This window comes from Primulina huaijiensis, chromosome 3 (assembly GCF_012295235.1).
Source record: "Primulina huaijiensis isolate GDHJ02 chromosome 3, ASM1229523v2, whole genome shotgun sequence".
Lineage (NCBI taxonomy): Eukaryota > Viridiplantae > Streptophyta > Magnoliopsida > Lamiales > Gesneriaceae > Primulina > Primulina huaijiensis.
This window is the reverse complement of record NC_133308.1, coordinates 10226806-10242862: the sequence shown is the minus strand read 5'-3', so window position 1 is coordinate 10242862 and position 16057 is coordinate 10226806.

The window sequence follows — 16057 nt, the reverse complement described above, 5'->3', positions numbered from 1 at the left end:
CCCTGAATCTATCAAAGCTTTTGTAGCTGAGCTAGCTATGAAAATTCTCCCTGAAAGGTAAGAACACTATGCTGAACCCAATAATCACAAGAGCTAAGCTTATAGACATGCATAGGCCAAAGTTCTTCTAACTTAAATTCCCAAAAATAATACTGAGTAGAGCATGTAACCCTATCGCAAATCTAGGTTCAAAATCTCAACCCAAAACATTAAATCCCAAATATAAATTTAAAGCTTAAAGGTACCTATCATAAGCATGGTATCGGGGTTCGTCTCTGCTGCATGGAGAGCAAATACCCTGCCTTGGGTAGGCAGGTTCCTCTGAGGGCACTGCGGTAGCACGTGGTCTGGTCTACCGCACTTGTAACACTTCCCAGAGCCATACATACATACTCCAGGATGGCGGCGTGAGCATTTAGGACATATCATTTGCTCCATAGGCTTAGGGACTGCGCATCCCCGCTGCTGCTACTGCTGCTGGCCCCTGTTCCTGGGTGGGCCGTGGAAAGGCCTCTTATTCTGCTGCTGATACTGCTGAGGAGGAGGGCGGTGCGGTACCTGGACTGGGCGCTTGCCCTGACTGTCTCTCTCGATATCCCGCTGATCCTGCTCTGCGGCTAGAGCTCTAGAGACATCGACCTCATAAGTAGTAGGGTCAGATACCCTAACATCACGGCGCAAGATCGGCCGTAGACCCATCAAGAAATGAATCAACTTGGCTTTAGCATCATTCGCGATCAGGGGCACAAAATGACAACCCCTCTCAAACTTACGGATGAACTCCGTAACAGTCAAATCTCCTTGCCTCAGACTCATGAATTCCGTGGTCAACCTGGTGCGCACTTCCTCAGTAAAATATTTGGAGTAGAATACCTCTGTGAAACGCGCCCAACTCAGTGTAGTCAAGTTCAGGGCTATTGATGCTCCTTCCCACCATAAGCGGGCATCTCCTCCGAATAAGTAGGTGGCACAACGAACTCTGTCTGCATCTCCAAGCTCCATAAACTCGAAGATAACCTCGAGGGACTTGATCCAGCCCTCGGCAATCATGGGGTCCGTCATCCCTGAAACCTCCTTAGGACGCATCTTCATGAATCTCTCATAAATAGCTTCGGCCCCTGTCGGCCTAGCTGCTCCAGCGGCATTGTTCCTCGCAAACTGCGCGAAGAACTGCGTCATCCCAGCCAGCATCTAGACATTCATATCAGGTGGAGGGGGTGGAGGTCCGTGCCTCTCTTGCCTCTGATCCTCTCTGTCCTCAAGACGAGGCTCGTCGTCTCTCACTCACTCAACAAGGCGTATAGGAGGCATACTGTTCCATACATATAACACATACGTAACCAACATGCATAATTCCATAATTTATTTAAATATAAATAAATACTGAACAATTAAAATCTGAACGTAAAAATACTTCATGAGAACATGCAGTTAAAATAATTCCGGCTTTAAATAAAAGGCATGAATGTAAAACTTACAGACCGAAGACGTGACTTCGTGAGCTTCTCGAGGTCAGTAGTAGTGCAACCCTTTACAAGAACATAGGCTCTAATACCACCTGTAAAGGCCTCTTAATTCGTACTTGAAAATTTGCGGAAAAATTTAAAAATTTTCTCTTTTCGTAAATAGAATGTCTCATTCATAAAAATAACTGATAAAAGTTTAATCATTTAACAAAACATCGGAAGTAAATATTTGTTTGCAAACTCATATTTTAAAATAATCTCATAACGATGAAAATGTTTGAGCCTAAAAATAGTAAATGCTGAAAATGAGGTCCTCGGATTCCACTACTGCCGACCCTCGATGGCTCACTGGTCCCTGCCCTCGGTCCCGAACTCATCAGTACCTACAACAATCAAGTCTAGTGAGTCTAAAGACTCAACATGCATATATCGTAAATAACAAGTAATAATAATAAAATCGCATGCGAAGGAAAATATCATGTTATGATTAATTGTAATGCGTGCATCACTGAACTGAAATCGTATCATGAATAATTAATATTACGTGCATAATTGAAATGAACTGAACTGAAAGTAGTAAGTGAAATGTTTGCTCCGTAGAGCCCTATCATAAAATAACGTGTAATAATTTTCTGTTGAGCTTATGCTATACGCAAGTGGCCCCTTGAACTGCACTGAACTGAACTGACCGGTAACTGACGACCGGGTGAAATAATGTACGTCTGATCATAATAATGCCACAGTATACTGGGTGGGACCGACAAGTAGCCACCGGGATGAACTGAACTGAACCGGTAAGTGACCACCGGGTGAAGTAATAATAACAGCGAAGTGGCCCCAAGCAATATCACATAAATCTCAAAAATGGATATTTTACATTTTTGCATGTAATATAATTAAATAACGTAATTAAATATCCTGTATTAATTTTATCGTAAGGGTTGGACCGTTTCCAAGCTCGCTGCAACTTAATTATGTCATGAAAAATATGCAAATGATTTACTTGACCAAACTTTGTAATTGAATCCAAAAACGAGACAATTACGCCTACTGACTTAGTATTTAATCATGACTCCGAGCCAACCCGAACCAACAACGAACCAACGTTTAGTCATGATTAAAAATACTCTTAAAATGATGAAATAATGCTCCTAAAGTTGTACATGTCGAAATCTTGGTGAATGGAGGCCAAAACATGAAACGCTCTTTCGAGAGTCACTTTGGTACATTGCACCGTAAATCCTCGTACGACCTCTAAAATTGACCAAATCACAAACCGCCAAAAACTTGACTTTCCTAACATGATGAGGTACTGTCCAGTCCAAGGCCATAGGCTAAAAGCCAACCAAGAACTCGAATGAGCCTCTGAACCAAAGCAGCAAGTTGCTGTCCAGAAATTCCAGCAACAGCACTTGTACTTACATCGCTTCGTTTACGAGACTATTGGCCCTTGGGGCTTGAACCACCAACCAGAGCCTCTTCCCAACATTCTAAGATGTGGCTTGAACCATGGCTAAAGGCCCTAGGCCAACCACAATCCAGTCCAACACCTAGGACAACACAAAGCCTCAACCGAGAACTTAAAAAGCTGTACCATGATGTTTCTGAAATTTTATTTTGTTGCTGTCATGCATCGTACCAATGGCCATATGGTTGACCATGGCTTGATCTAGACATCCTGAGGTATGGTATGAACCATGGCTAAGGGCTAAAGAGCCGACCAAGATCCACACCAACACCCAAACCGAGAGGACACATGCAGAATTTTAAAAGGGGTCAAAGGGGCTGTTCTAGTTTTTGATTTGAAAACCGATTCATCATGGACCAAGCTTTGAAATACCAACTTGGTCACATCTTAGACATTACCAGGAGATGTTCTAACCATGGCTATCGCCCCTAGGGCAGCCAAGATCAGAAGCATCAACCCTTGACAGCAACATGAGAAAATCGAACCCAAAAAGGGGCATGCTTGGGGAGTTGCTGTCATTTCTGACTTCCAGCATGCGTGGGGCTGGAACCAACGTTCTTTCATGACCCTAACATGTCCTAGTACATGTCTATATGCAGCCTCAAGCCCTTGGAACGAGCCACCCCTAAAATCGAAAGGAAACATACCAAACGTGAAGCATGAATAGAAACAAAAATCTGTGCAGAATTTTTTTTTCTTGTTCTTGTTGCTGAAAATTTCGGTTTTCTCCTTCATGATTCATGCACACATGATGTTTTAAAATATTAATATGACTTGATTGAAGTGTCAACAAAAATATAAGCATGCCTGGATTTCGTTTGAAAAGAAAACGAATTAATACGACGACACGGCGCGGCGGAGACGGAGTTCTCTTCTTTTGTTTTCTCTTTTATTTTTCTTGTGTTTTCTCTCTTATTTTTCCTTGCTTTCTCACGTTTTCTCTACTGAAAGGGACTGAAATTTTCGAAAATGAGGAGGGATAGAAGTCTAGGAAATGAATGAGGAAGTTGCAAGATAAATGGGGATAGAATGGCAAGATAGAAATCTTTCTATCCTTGAGTTGAGAGATAAGGGAAATGATTTGATTTGAGGGAGATATAGATAATAATTTATATGGAAGTGGCCGATTTCTAGTCTAGGTTTAAGGTGGAATATTGCTTAATTGTGAATTACTTGGTGATTAAAAAGGTGGGGGAATTATCTCCAAGAAAAGATAAGGAAATGAATTAAAATAGTGAGTCGCCAAAACAAAAATTAAGTCTTTTAAAATAATGAGGTGGCCGAAATCTACTATTAAAATGAGATGGAATATTGCTTAAACCATTAATTAGTGGTTATTAAAAATGAAGGGGTTATCTACCAAGAATGAATAATGAAGAGAATCAAAGGAAATGAGTTGTCAAACTTAATTTAAATCTTTTAGGTGATGGCCGAAAATTGCAAGATAAATGTGGATGAAATATTGCTAAATTATTAATTGTTGGGGATTTAAAATGAGAGAATTATCTATGCCACGAAAGGATTAAGGAAAGATATCAAAAATGGAGAGTTGTCAAATAATATCAATTCCTTAAATGAGGTGGCCGAATTCTATGCTTAGAATGGAGGGAAAAATTGTTTAATTATTGAATTTTATCTTCTTAAAGTTTTAAACATTAGTGAATTAATAAATTAATGTAGGATGGTAATTATCTTGCATGCATGACAAATTTTTAAATTAAATTTACTATCATGTTAAATTACAATTTTTAAATAAAATAAGTATAGATTAACTTATCTCAATTGTTCACATATTTTATTTTAGGCTTTTAATTAAATTATTGGACATAAAGAATTTATTTACTACTTATCTCAAGTTAATTAAATAAATCCTTAAACATTCTTTGTCATTAGAATAAATTATTCTTTATCTTAAATAAGTTCTAGAAATATTTTCTTAATATTAAATTTTATCTTCATACTCCAACTCCGGTCCGGCCTCACTTATTTAATTGAAAAGATAATAACTAAAATACTGCGTAAAATAACTCATAAAATTTAAAGAAAAGAATTTAAATACTCATGCAATAAAATCATTTTAATTTAAATACTAGAATTATGCATGGCTTATACGTAGTCTAATTTACGGGTTCTACAAAAGCCCACCGGCCAACGACACCGAAGCAAAGCAAATTACCAAGACAGTAGTTAGTTTGTGGATTTTGTTCTGTGACTCTAAGATTCCCTTGCCATTTCTTGAACTTTGATTTATATTATTTGGAATTGATTTATACTAGGCCGTATGTGGTTCAAAAAACTACTTTCAAATAAGCAACTGCAAGAAATTCAAGCAGAGAGTCACCTAGAATAAAAGTAGGTACAATTTGATAAATTTGCTAGAACAAATAATTTTATGTGATTTGCTGTATTTTATTTTATTTTGTGTCTATTTTTTTGATTTATTGTCCTTTATTCGAATTTTTTTTTCTTGTAGTGTTTTTCTAACTTGATCCACATCTTTCTCCATTTGTTGTTTAATTCCTTCAGATTGTCTAAAATAATAATAAAAAGTTGAAATTTTGATCACTAAAAGTTGAAGGCAGAACATATATATTGGATAAACTATGCACCGAACCAAAAAAAATAAAATAAACTATCCTTGGATAGTCATCTTTCTAGTTGCCAATAAATTTTTTTTGCAATGATGTAAATATCGTAAAGTTAATTATGCAAATATTTTAGATAATACGTTCATTTCAGCAGCATGATATTGTTGTTGTATCGTATTGTCAATTTGCCATTGTATTTTTAGTTTTATATATTATTTTGTTGTTGTTGTTGTAGTTTATATATTCGTTTTCCAATTCGACCGCGATGTTTGTACATTACAATATTATGATCGATATGAAAACAACTAATATGTTTTCCAATTCACAGGAAAGAGAAGATGGTAGAACACAGAATTTGCAAGAACACATCTACAAGAAAGTGTACTCGATCCAACAGGAGTATTAGAGGCGCATCATGGTCTTTATGTTCTTTTCTACTCACTATTTTATTTCCATGACATTTGTGTCATAGTCATATGAACTGGTTATCGTCAACTTGTCAACTAGTTGTCAGTGTCTTGTTCTTGTTAGATAAAAATCAAGGTAAGAAGTTCTTTTTCAAAACCATCATTCATTAATTAGAAATATGAGTTAAAAGATCACGATGGTTCTCTCAGAGTATGTGCTTAAATTGCCGCGTTATGTACACAATTGCATACTCAATGTACCATATTTGGGTTCTTTTGTGCCCGAAATAAGCTATTTTGTGTTGGTAATTTAGTTGCTATTGTCTTGTGCTTGTTAGATAAAAATCATGGTAAGAAGTTCTTTTCCCTGACTCTTCTTCATTAATTAGACTTATAAGTTTAAAAGAGTACTACGATGGTTCACTCGGAATATTTGCTTAAATTTCCACGTTATGTAACCAATTGCTACCGATTGTACCGAACTTGGGTTCTTTTGTTCTCGAAGTAAATAATTTTGTTCTAGTAATTTGTTGCTAGTTTTTTGTGCTTGTTATATAAAAATCATGCCATGAAGTTTCCTTTCCAAACCATTATTCATTAATTAGACATATGATTTAAAGAATACCAAGATGATTCTCTCAGAATATATGCTTAAATTTACACGTTATGTACGCAATTGCATACCCATTGTACTTGACTTGGGTTTTTTTTCCCCGAAATAAGCTATTTTGTGCCGTTAATTTAATTGCTAGTGTTTTGTGCTTGTTAGATAAAAATCATGGTAAGAAGTTTTTTTTTCTAACTCTTATTCATTAATTAGACATATGGTTTTAAAGAATATCACAATGGTTATATGCTTAAATTTCTACGTTATGCACCCAATTGTATATAATCGTACCGGATTTTGGTTTTTTTGTGCCTGAAATAAGCTATTTTGTACCCGATATTTAGTTGTTAGTTTCTTGTTCTTGTTAGATAAAAATCAAGGTAAGAAGTTCTTTTTACAAACCATTATTCATTAATTAGAAAAATGAGTTAAAAGAAGATCACGATGGTTCTCTCAGAGTATGTGCTTAAATTGTCACGTTATATACCCAATTGCATACCCAATGTACTAGAGTTGGATTCTTTTGTACCCGAAATAAGCTATTTTGTGATGGTAATTTAGTTTCTATTGTCTTGTGCTTGTTAGATAAAAATCATGGTAAGAAGTTCTTTTCCCTAACTCTTCTTCATTAGTTAGACATATTAGTTTAAAAGAGTACTACGATGGTTCCCTCAGAATATATGCTCAAATTTCCACGTTATGTAACCTATTGCCTACCGATTGTACCGAACTTGGGTTCTTTTGTTCCCGAAGTAAGCTATTTTGTTCCAGTAATTTTTTGCTAGTTTTTTGTGCTTGTTATATAAAAATCATGCCAAGAAGTTCCCATTCCAAACCATTATTCATTAATTAGACATATGAATTAAAGAATACAACGATAGTTCTATCAGAATATATGCTTAAATTTTCCCGTTATGTACCCAATTTCATACCCATTGTATTTGACTTGGGTATTTTTTTTGTGCCCGAAATATGCTATTTCGCGCCGGTAATTTAATTGCTAGTGTTTTGTGCTTGTTAGATAAAAATCAAGAAAAATTTTTTCTAACTCTTATTCATTAATTAGACATATGAGTTTAAAGAATATCACGATTGTTATATGTTTAAATTTCCACGTTATGCACCCAATTTTATACCAATTGCTTAAATTTCCATGTTATGCACCCAATTTTATACCAATTGTACCAGATTTTGGTTTGTTTGTGCCCGAAATAAGCTATCTTGTACCGGTAATTTAGTTGTTAGTGTCTTATTCTTATTAGATAAAAATCAAGGTAACAAGTTCTTTTTGCAAACCATTATTCAATAATTAGAAATATGAGTTAAAAGAAGATCACGATGATTCCCTCAGAGTATGTGCTTAAATTGCCACGTTGTGTACCCAATTGCATACCCAATGTACTAGATTTGGATTCTTTTGTGCCCGAAATAAGCTATTTTGTACTGGTAATTTAGTTGCTAGTGTCTTGTACTTGTTAGATAAAAATCATGGTAAGAAGTTCTTTTCCCTAACTCTTCTTCATTTCCAAACCATTATTCATTAATTAGACATATGAGTTTAAAGAATATCACAATGGTTATATGCTTAAATTTCCAAGTTATGCACCCAATTTTATACCAATTGTACCGGATTTTGGTTTTTTTATGTGCCCGAAATAAGCTATCTTGTACCGATAATTTAGTTGTTAGTGTCTTGTTCTTGTTAGATAAACATTAGTGTAAGAAGTTCTTTTTCCAAACCATTATTCATTAATTAAAAATATGAGTTAAAAGAAGATCACAATGGTTCTCTCAGAGTATGTGCTTAAATTGTCACGTTATGTAAACAATTGCATACCCAATGTACCAAATTTGGGTTCTTTTGTGACCGAAATAAGCTATTTTGTGCTGGTAATTTAGTTACTAATGTATTGTTCTTGTAGATAAAAATTATGATAAGAAGTTCTTTTCCCTAACTCTTCTTCATTAATTAGACATATAAGTTTAAAAGAGCACTACGATGGTTCCCTCGGATTACATGCTTAAATTTCCACGTTATGTAACCAATTGCATACCGATTGTACCAAACTTGAATTCTTTTGTTCCCAAAGTAAGCTATTTTGTTCCAGTAATTTATTGCTAGTTTTTTGTGCTTGTAATATAAAAATCATGCCAAGAAGTTCCATTTCCAAACCATTATTCATTAATTAGACATATAAGTTAAAGAATACCGCGATGATTCTCTCAAAATATATGCTTAAATTTCCACGTTATGTACCCAATTGCATACCCATTGTACTTGACTTGGGGTTTTTTTGTGTCCAAAATAAGCTATTTTGTACCGGTAATTTAATTGCTAGTGTTTTGTGCTTGTTAGATAAAAATCATGGTAAGAAGTTCTTTTCCAAACCATTTAGCATTAATTAGACATATGAGTTAAAAGAAGATCACGATGGTTATATGCTTGAATTTACACGTTATGCACCCATTTTTTTACCAATAGTACCGGATTTTGGTTATCTAAGAGTATGTGCTTAAATTGCCACGTTATGTATCCAATTGCATACCCAATGTACCATATTTGGGTTCTTTTGTGCTTGAAATAAGCTATTTTGTGCTGGTAATTTATTTGCTACTGTCTTATGCTTGTCAGATAAAAATCACGGTAAGAAGTCTTTTCCCTAACTCTTCTTCATTAATTAGACATATAAGTTTAAAAGAGTACTACGATTGTTCCCTCGGAATATATGCTTAAATTTCCACGTTATGTAACCAATTGCATACCGATTGTACCAAACTTGGGTTCTTTTGTTCCCGAAGTAAGCTATTTTGTTCCGGTAATTTGTTGCTAGTTTTTTGTGCTTGTCAGATAAAAATCATGGTAAGAAGTTCTTTTCCCTAACTCTTATTTATTAATTAGACACATAAGTTTAAAAGAATACAACGATGTTTCCCTCAAAATATTTGCTCAAATTTTACTGTAATGTGCTTTAATTTACACGAAATACACTGAAGTAAAATTAAATTATCCCAGAAATATGATATTTCGAGCGAAAAATAATAATGATAATACATTATCTTCGGTAATTAAAATCATAATCATCAGCTATTTTTTTTATTTTTTTATCTTTCACTCATAAAAAAATACACATGAGTTAGCATCAGGATGGCGACAGTTTCTCTCAAAAGATATGCTTATATGTTATTATGTGCCCTATCTTACATGAAATACAATGAAATGACATTTTATTATCCCTGAATTTTGATATTTTGTGCCAAAATTAATGTCTCTCTTGAATAATAAAGCAGAACATAAACAATAGCTTCCACAAACATAAACAAGAACACTAAACCATTCGAAAGAAGGCAGCAATGAGACTCATAAATTCAAACAAAATAATTTACACTTAAAACAATGACACACACCAAAAATCAGTGGAAAAATCGACAATAAATTGCAAAATGACACACTAAAACGAGTGACAAATCGATAATTAATTACAATAAAAACCTCTGAAAAATTGAGATCGTGTTCAAACAACAACAATGAAAAAAAAGGCAAGAAACATCACAAATTTTCATAAAAGTATAAATATTGCAAAGAAAACTTCTTTACAAAGAAAAGCAAATAATGAGAAAAAAATTTGTATCTACATTTTCTTCCATAAAGTGCCTCAAAAAGAGCCATCCCAATTGATGATTGAAAACTATTATTGTAGGTGAACTCCACTAGATGTAATTTCGGTTCCTAACTTCCTTGGAAATCGATCACGCAAGCTCGCAATAGATCTTCTAAAATTTGAATAACTCTTTCGGACTGACCATCGGTTTGAGGATGGAATGATGTACTGAATAATAACTTGTTTAACATCGCTGCATGCAGACTCTTCCAAAAAGATGACGTGAATCTCGGATCTCTGTCAGAAACAATAGACACAGGAATCCCATGTAGACGAACTATCTCTCGAATATATAACTCTACATACTGAATCATGGTAAATGTCGTCTTAATCGGTAGAAAATGCGCTGATTTTGTAAGACGATCGACTATCACTCGTATAACATTGAATCCCTTAATAGTCTTCGGCAATCTCACAATAAAGTCCATCGTAATATTTTCCCATTTCCACTCGGGAATAGGAAGTGGCTTAAGTTTTCCCGCTGGTCTTTGATGCTCCGCTTTGACTTGTTGACATGTCAAACACTAGGTCACAAAAGGCAGAATGTCTCTCTTCATGCCTGGCCACCAATATAACAACTGCAAATCTTTGTATATTTTCGTGCTTCCCGGATGAATGGAATATGGTGTGTCATGAGCTTCCTTCATAATGAGATCCCTCAAAGAACTGTCACTAGGAACCCATAAACGATATCGATAGCGGACTATACCATCCACCTCGGAATATAACTTCCGGCCCTTGGCTTCATCTCTAGCTCTCCACTTTCGCAATTGTTCATCAGTAGAATGTCCATCACGAATTCTATCTCTCAAAGTCGACTGCACTGATAATGTGGAAAGATTAGGGGCCTCGCCGCTATCATATACTGTAAGCTCAAACCGCTGTATCTCGGACTGCAACGGTCTTTGAAGAGATAAATGAGTAATGACCGATGCTTTTCTACTCAATGTGTATGCAACAACATTAGTTTTTCCCGGATGGTAGCTAATCTCACAGTCGTAGTCTTTCACTGACTCTAGCCACCTCCGATGTCGCATATTCAACTCTTTTTGGGTGAAGAAGTACTTAAAGCTTTTATGATCGGTGAATATCTTACACTTCTCCCCATATAAGTAATGTCTCCAAATCTTCAATGCAAAAACTACCGCTACAAGCTCAAGATCATGAGTAGGGTAGTTTTTCTCGTGAACTATCAACTGTCTCGACGCATAGGCTATAACTCGGTCATTTTGCATTAGAACTGCACCCAAACCAAGTTTAGAAGCGTCGGTTTATAGGATATACTCTCCTTGCCCCGATGGCATAGACAGTACTGGCGCTGATATTAAGGCTTGCTTCAACTAATCAAAAATGTCTTGACACTCAGATCCCCATATAAACTTTGCATTCTTCTTGGTCAAGATGGTCATAGGTACCGTTATAGATGAGAATCCTTAGATAAATTTGCGATAATAGACAGCTAGTCCCAAGAAACTGCGAATCTCGGTGACGCTCTTCGGTACTGGCCACTCTCTCACTGTCTCGACTTTACTTGGATAAACTTGAACGCCATCACTAGAAATGATGTGGCCTAAGAAAGCCACTCTATCAAGCCAAAACTCGCACTTGCTGAATTTTGCATACAACTTTCTATCTTGCAGGACTTGCAGTGCTGTCTTCAAATGACGACTAGGTAACTCTTTGCTCCTGGAATAGATCAAAATATCATCAATGAACACAATCACGAATTGATCTAAATACGGCTGAAATATGCTATTCATGAGAACCATGAAGATCGCTGGCGCATTAGTCAGGCCGAATGGCATGACCATAAATTCATATTGGCCATAACGAGGTTTGAACGATGTCTTATGAACATTTGCTTCTTTCACTTTTAACTGATGGTATCTAGAACGAAGATCAATCTTCGAGAATATCGATGCTCCTCGCAACTGATCAAATAAATCTTCGATTCTTGGTAGAGGATACTTATTCTTGATAGTGACCCTATTCAGCTCTCGATAATCAATGCAGAGTCGCATATTACCATCTTTCTTCTTCACAAACAATATCGGTGCGCCCCACGGATAATAACTAGGGCGAATAAAACCCATGTCTAGCAATTCTTGGATTCGAGAAAGACACTAGAAAAGTCTCTGACAATATCGACATCCTCCAACTTCTGACTGATGGGAGCATGTGCGGTAGTGACAATTGGTAGAAAGGCTCGGCATCCACATCTAATAATCGTCATCGCACATATTTAGTTACTTGTAAAGAATGAATAAATTCATTTATATGGAAGCTACCGCACCTACTGAAATCTGGATCATTCCCACACGGCGTGCTACCAAATTTTCATAGCTTCTGAACTTAGTTTCAAGATCTTTTCTAAATCCATAAAGTACTTCTTTGAAAGCTATTCTCAATGTCTATCTCTTCCCCTAAGTCATTCTCGTATTCATCCATTCTATTTATGAAATCCCCCATACCTATACAGTCTCTTCCACCAAAATGCCTCTACCTAAATTCATCTTCCTCGGGTATCTCAGAATAAAATTTTGAACAATTTAGGCCCGTTAATAAACAATACTCTATCAATGAAAATCGTAAAGGTCGTTCACGATATATCATCCAAAATTCATTACATCCACTGTGACACGTTTTTCTACTCATCAAAAAACCATAACAATTGATTCGAATTGTTATAATCCTTAGCACATATGATTTTACCGAATTTTGTATGCTGGACGAAATATTCTATTTCTTTCTCATTCAAAAACAATATAATATTCTTGCAAATCTCAACGTATATTGATCCTAAAGTTAACTTACATTCAAAGAATTGATTCTTTCCAAGTTTAGTGGGGAAGTAAATCTGCAAAAAAAAAAAAAACAACAAAAATGTTATTAGTTGTCAAAATTTAAAATTAAATAGTGTTTGTTCATTTAAAAAATTTGGTCGAGTCGTGGGTCGAGGTGGGTTGAGCTCTTTGTTTTGGGTCGAGCTCGACCCCAACGTGTGAAGGTGAGCTCGACCCCAACCTTATTTGAAGATGACAGGTGTGAGGATGGGTCGAGCTCTTCACACTGTGAAGAGCTCGATCACTTGGGTCTAGCAGTGCGAGCTCTTCATAGGCCTGGGTCGAGCTCTTCACACCAGCTCGGATCGAGCTCTTCATAGGCCTAGGTCGAGCTCTTCACACCAGCTCGGATCGAGCTCTTCATAGTGTGAAGAGCTCGACACAGAGCTCTTCACACCTAGACCCACTCTCCTAACTATGAATTTCACACCTCGGCTCAGTAAAATTTAAAAAAAAAAGTTGATTTCTTACCAATACGTGATTCTCTCGTTTGATTTCTTGGAGACGAATACCTTGTAGACTCATTGTTAGCCAAAAACCAAAACAATGGAGGTAAGGAGGGTTGAGAAGAAAGAGATGTTTTGTGAAGATTGGGAAGGAATGGAGTGAGATGTGGATTGGGTGAGATTGGGTTTCGTAAGTTTTTATTAACTTATAAATTTTATTATATATAAAATTAAAATAAAAATGTAAATACACTAATGAAAAAATTAGTTTTTAAACAAATTTTAAAAAAAAGATAAAAAAGTAAATTACATTCACTCTTTTTTTTTAATAAACACTTCCATCACTCCCGTTTTCCTCATTTCCCCCAATATGTAGTTATTTGGTTGACAAAGAAATTTCAAAATTGGACTCAAATAATTTGGAGCAATCAAATCTCGATCACATTTACGCAAGAAGTAATTTGCACAATTTTGATGACGAGGGGAAGCAGGATCCGATGGCACCAAGGGACCGGAAACCACATTCTCCCAAACCCACCAGTCCACATAACAGTGATTCACCAAGAATATCATCTCAGAAGGAAGCTGATGGGGAGGATGGAAACTGTCACTTAAACCTATTGTTTCAAGCTCTAAGGTAGTTCTTCTTTCCAATAAGATGAAGTGGAAGCACATGGTACGTGGTATCCCTACCACAACTTCGGAATCTCTTGATACTTCTTCTATCATGATCATATCCAAGCGCTCTTGGACAGACTAGGTAAGTCATTCTGAAAAGGCTAAGTGAGCTAAATTTGATGATGCATCTGATAGCGAATTTGGCGGAGGCTGTCGCTCTCTATGAATCGTTTGGTTTGGAATGCACAGGGACTTGGGCATCTTCTCGCTGAAAGAAACCCACCGATATTTATTTGTGAAACGAAACAAGTTATTTTCAGTTTAATGGTTGTTTTCCTGTGGATTGTGATAGACGTAGGGGAGGCTCTGCTTCTATATATGGCGAGACCCTTTTGAAATCAACATTCAGTCGTATTTGTATGGGAATGTTGATTGTATGTATTCTACAGAATTATGGGAATCAGTGGAGGTTGACAATGTTTTATGGTAGCTGATAAGGTGTCGATTTTATGTCTATGCTTAAGTTGTTTTGAATTTGTTGGTGCATTTTTTTTTTGGTGTTGTATTCATTTATTTCATAATTTGTGTAATTGAGTCCTTTCTCACTTGAATTAATTGTTTTGTATGCAAAAATGACAAAAAGATGAACGGAAGACGATGGAGTGAAAACCGGACATCAAAGGTCGTGCTAAAGCCTGCAGAAATAACGGCGGCCCCAGCACAACTTGAAGAATTTTCATTCTTGGGTAGAATATTCTATGCTAGTGCAGTAAAAAATAACCGCCCCAGCTCAACACAAAATAAAAAGTGTTGCTGGACAGAGTGGGTCGCACTAGTACGATAAAAAATGACTGCCCAAGGGCAACGCGATAAGGAAATAAAATATTTGCTCGGATTTTTGGCTTTTAAGGATTCTAAAAGGTGTACCTATAAGTATGGAAACCCTAGAACTCGAGAATATCATCTGATACATGAACACCATACACATAAGGAAGAGGGAGAGAGATGAAGGAAAAGAAGAGTCGCACGACAAAATGGAAGGAATAACAAGAACTTAACAATGTTTTCTCCTTTTCTCTTTTCAATTAGATAGGATTTAGGTGATTCTACCCCAAACATTTATGTTTTAATTTCTTTTCGAATATTGAATTCTGTTTTTAAGCATACTTGATTATGTTATTTTCCTTTTATTTCATCTTTGGAGCATGATCAACTTTAAAGTGGTTTTATATATTATAATATAATTTAGAACGACATTATATTTTATAACACGATAGAGTAACATAATCCATGGATTTACAACTTTCATATACATATGAGTTTGTATACATGTTGACAAACATATGTCAAAAATCGAAAGCTAGATGATTCCATAGTTCGTTAATGCGATTGAAATTTTTAAATAACTCAAAGACATTTGATTGTTGTATTTTGTTAATCAGATTGATATAACTCTACAGATTATAATGATATATTAGGGAATCCAGTCAAAAAATTGATTAAGAATTAAAATTATTATTAGAGAAGATTAAGGGGTAGGTAAAGTGAATCCTAACAACTGAATGTTTATTATTTTATTTTGAATTAGTTATATTATGTTTGTTTCATCTTTTTAATGTCAACTTTAATTTAGTTTATTATTTAATTTGAATATAGTTTTAATTTACTAAAGAATTGTGCTTGATGTAAATTTGTCATATATCAATATTTGTGGGAATGAAACTCGTATTTGTTACACTATATTAAAACGTGTTCGTACATTTGTGGTAATATCAAGTAGCTTGGAGAAATTTAATTATTTTAAATTGTTGTGTTACAGAAGCTCGATCAGTAACCCGGTGTTATATATTCACTCTTATTCCTAGCAGCTCCTCCTGTGCCTCACAGGCATTCATGAATTCAAGCCTTTATCTTGGCTTGTTGGGGAGATTTTAATGAGATTTTATTGAATCTGA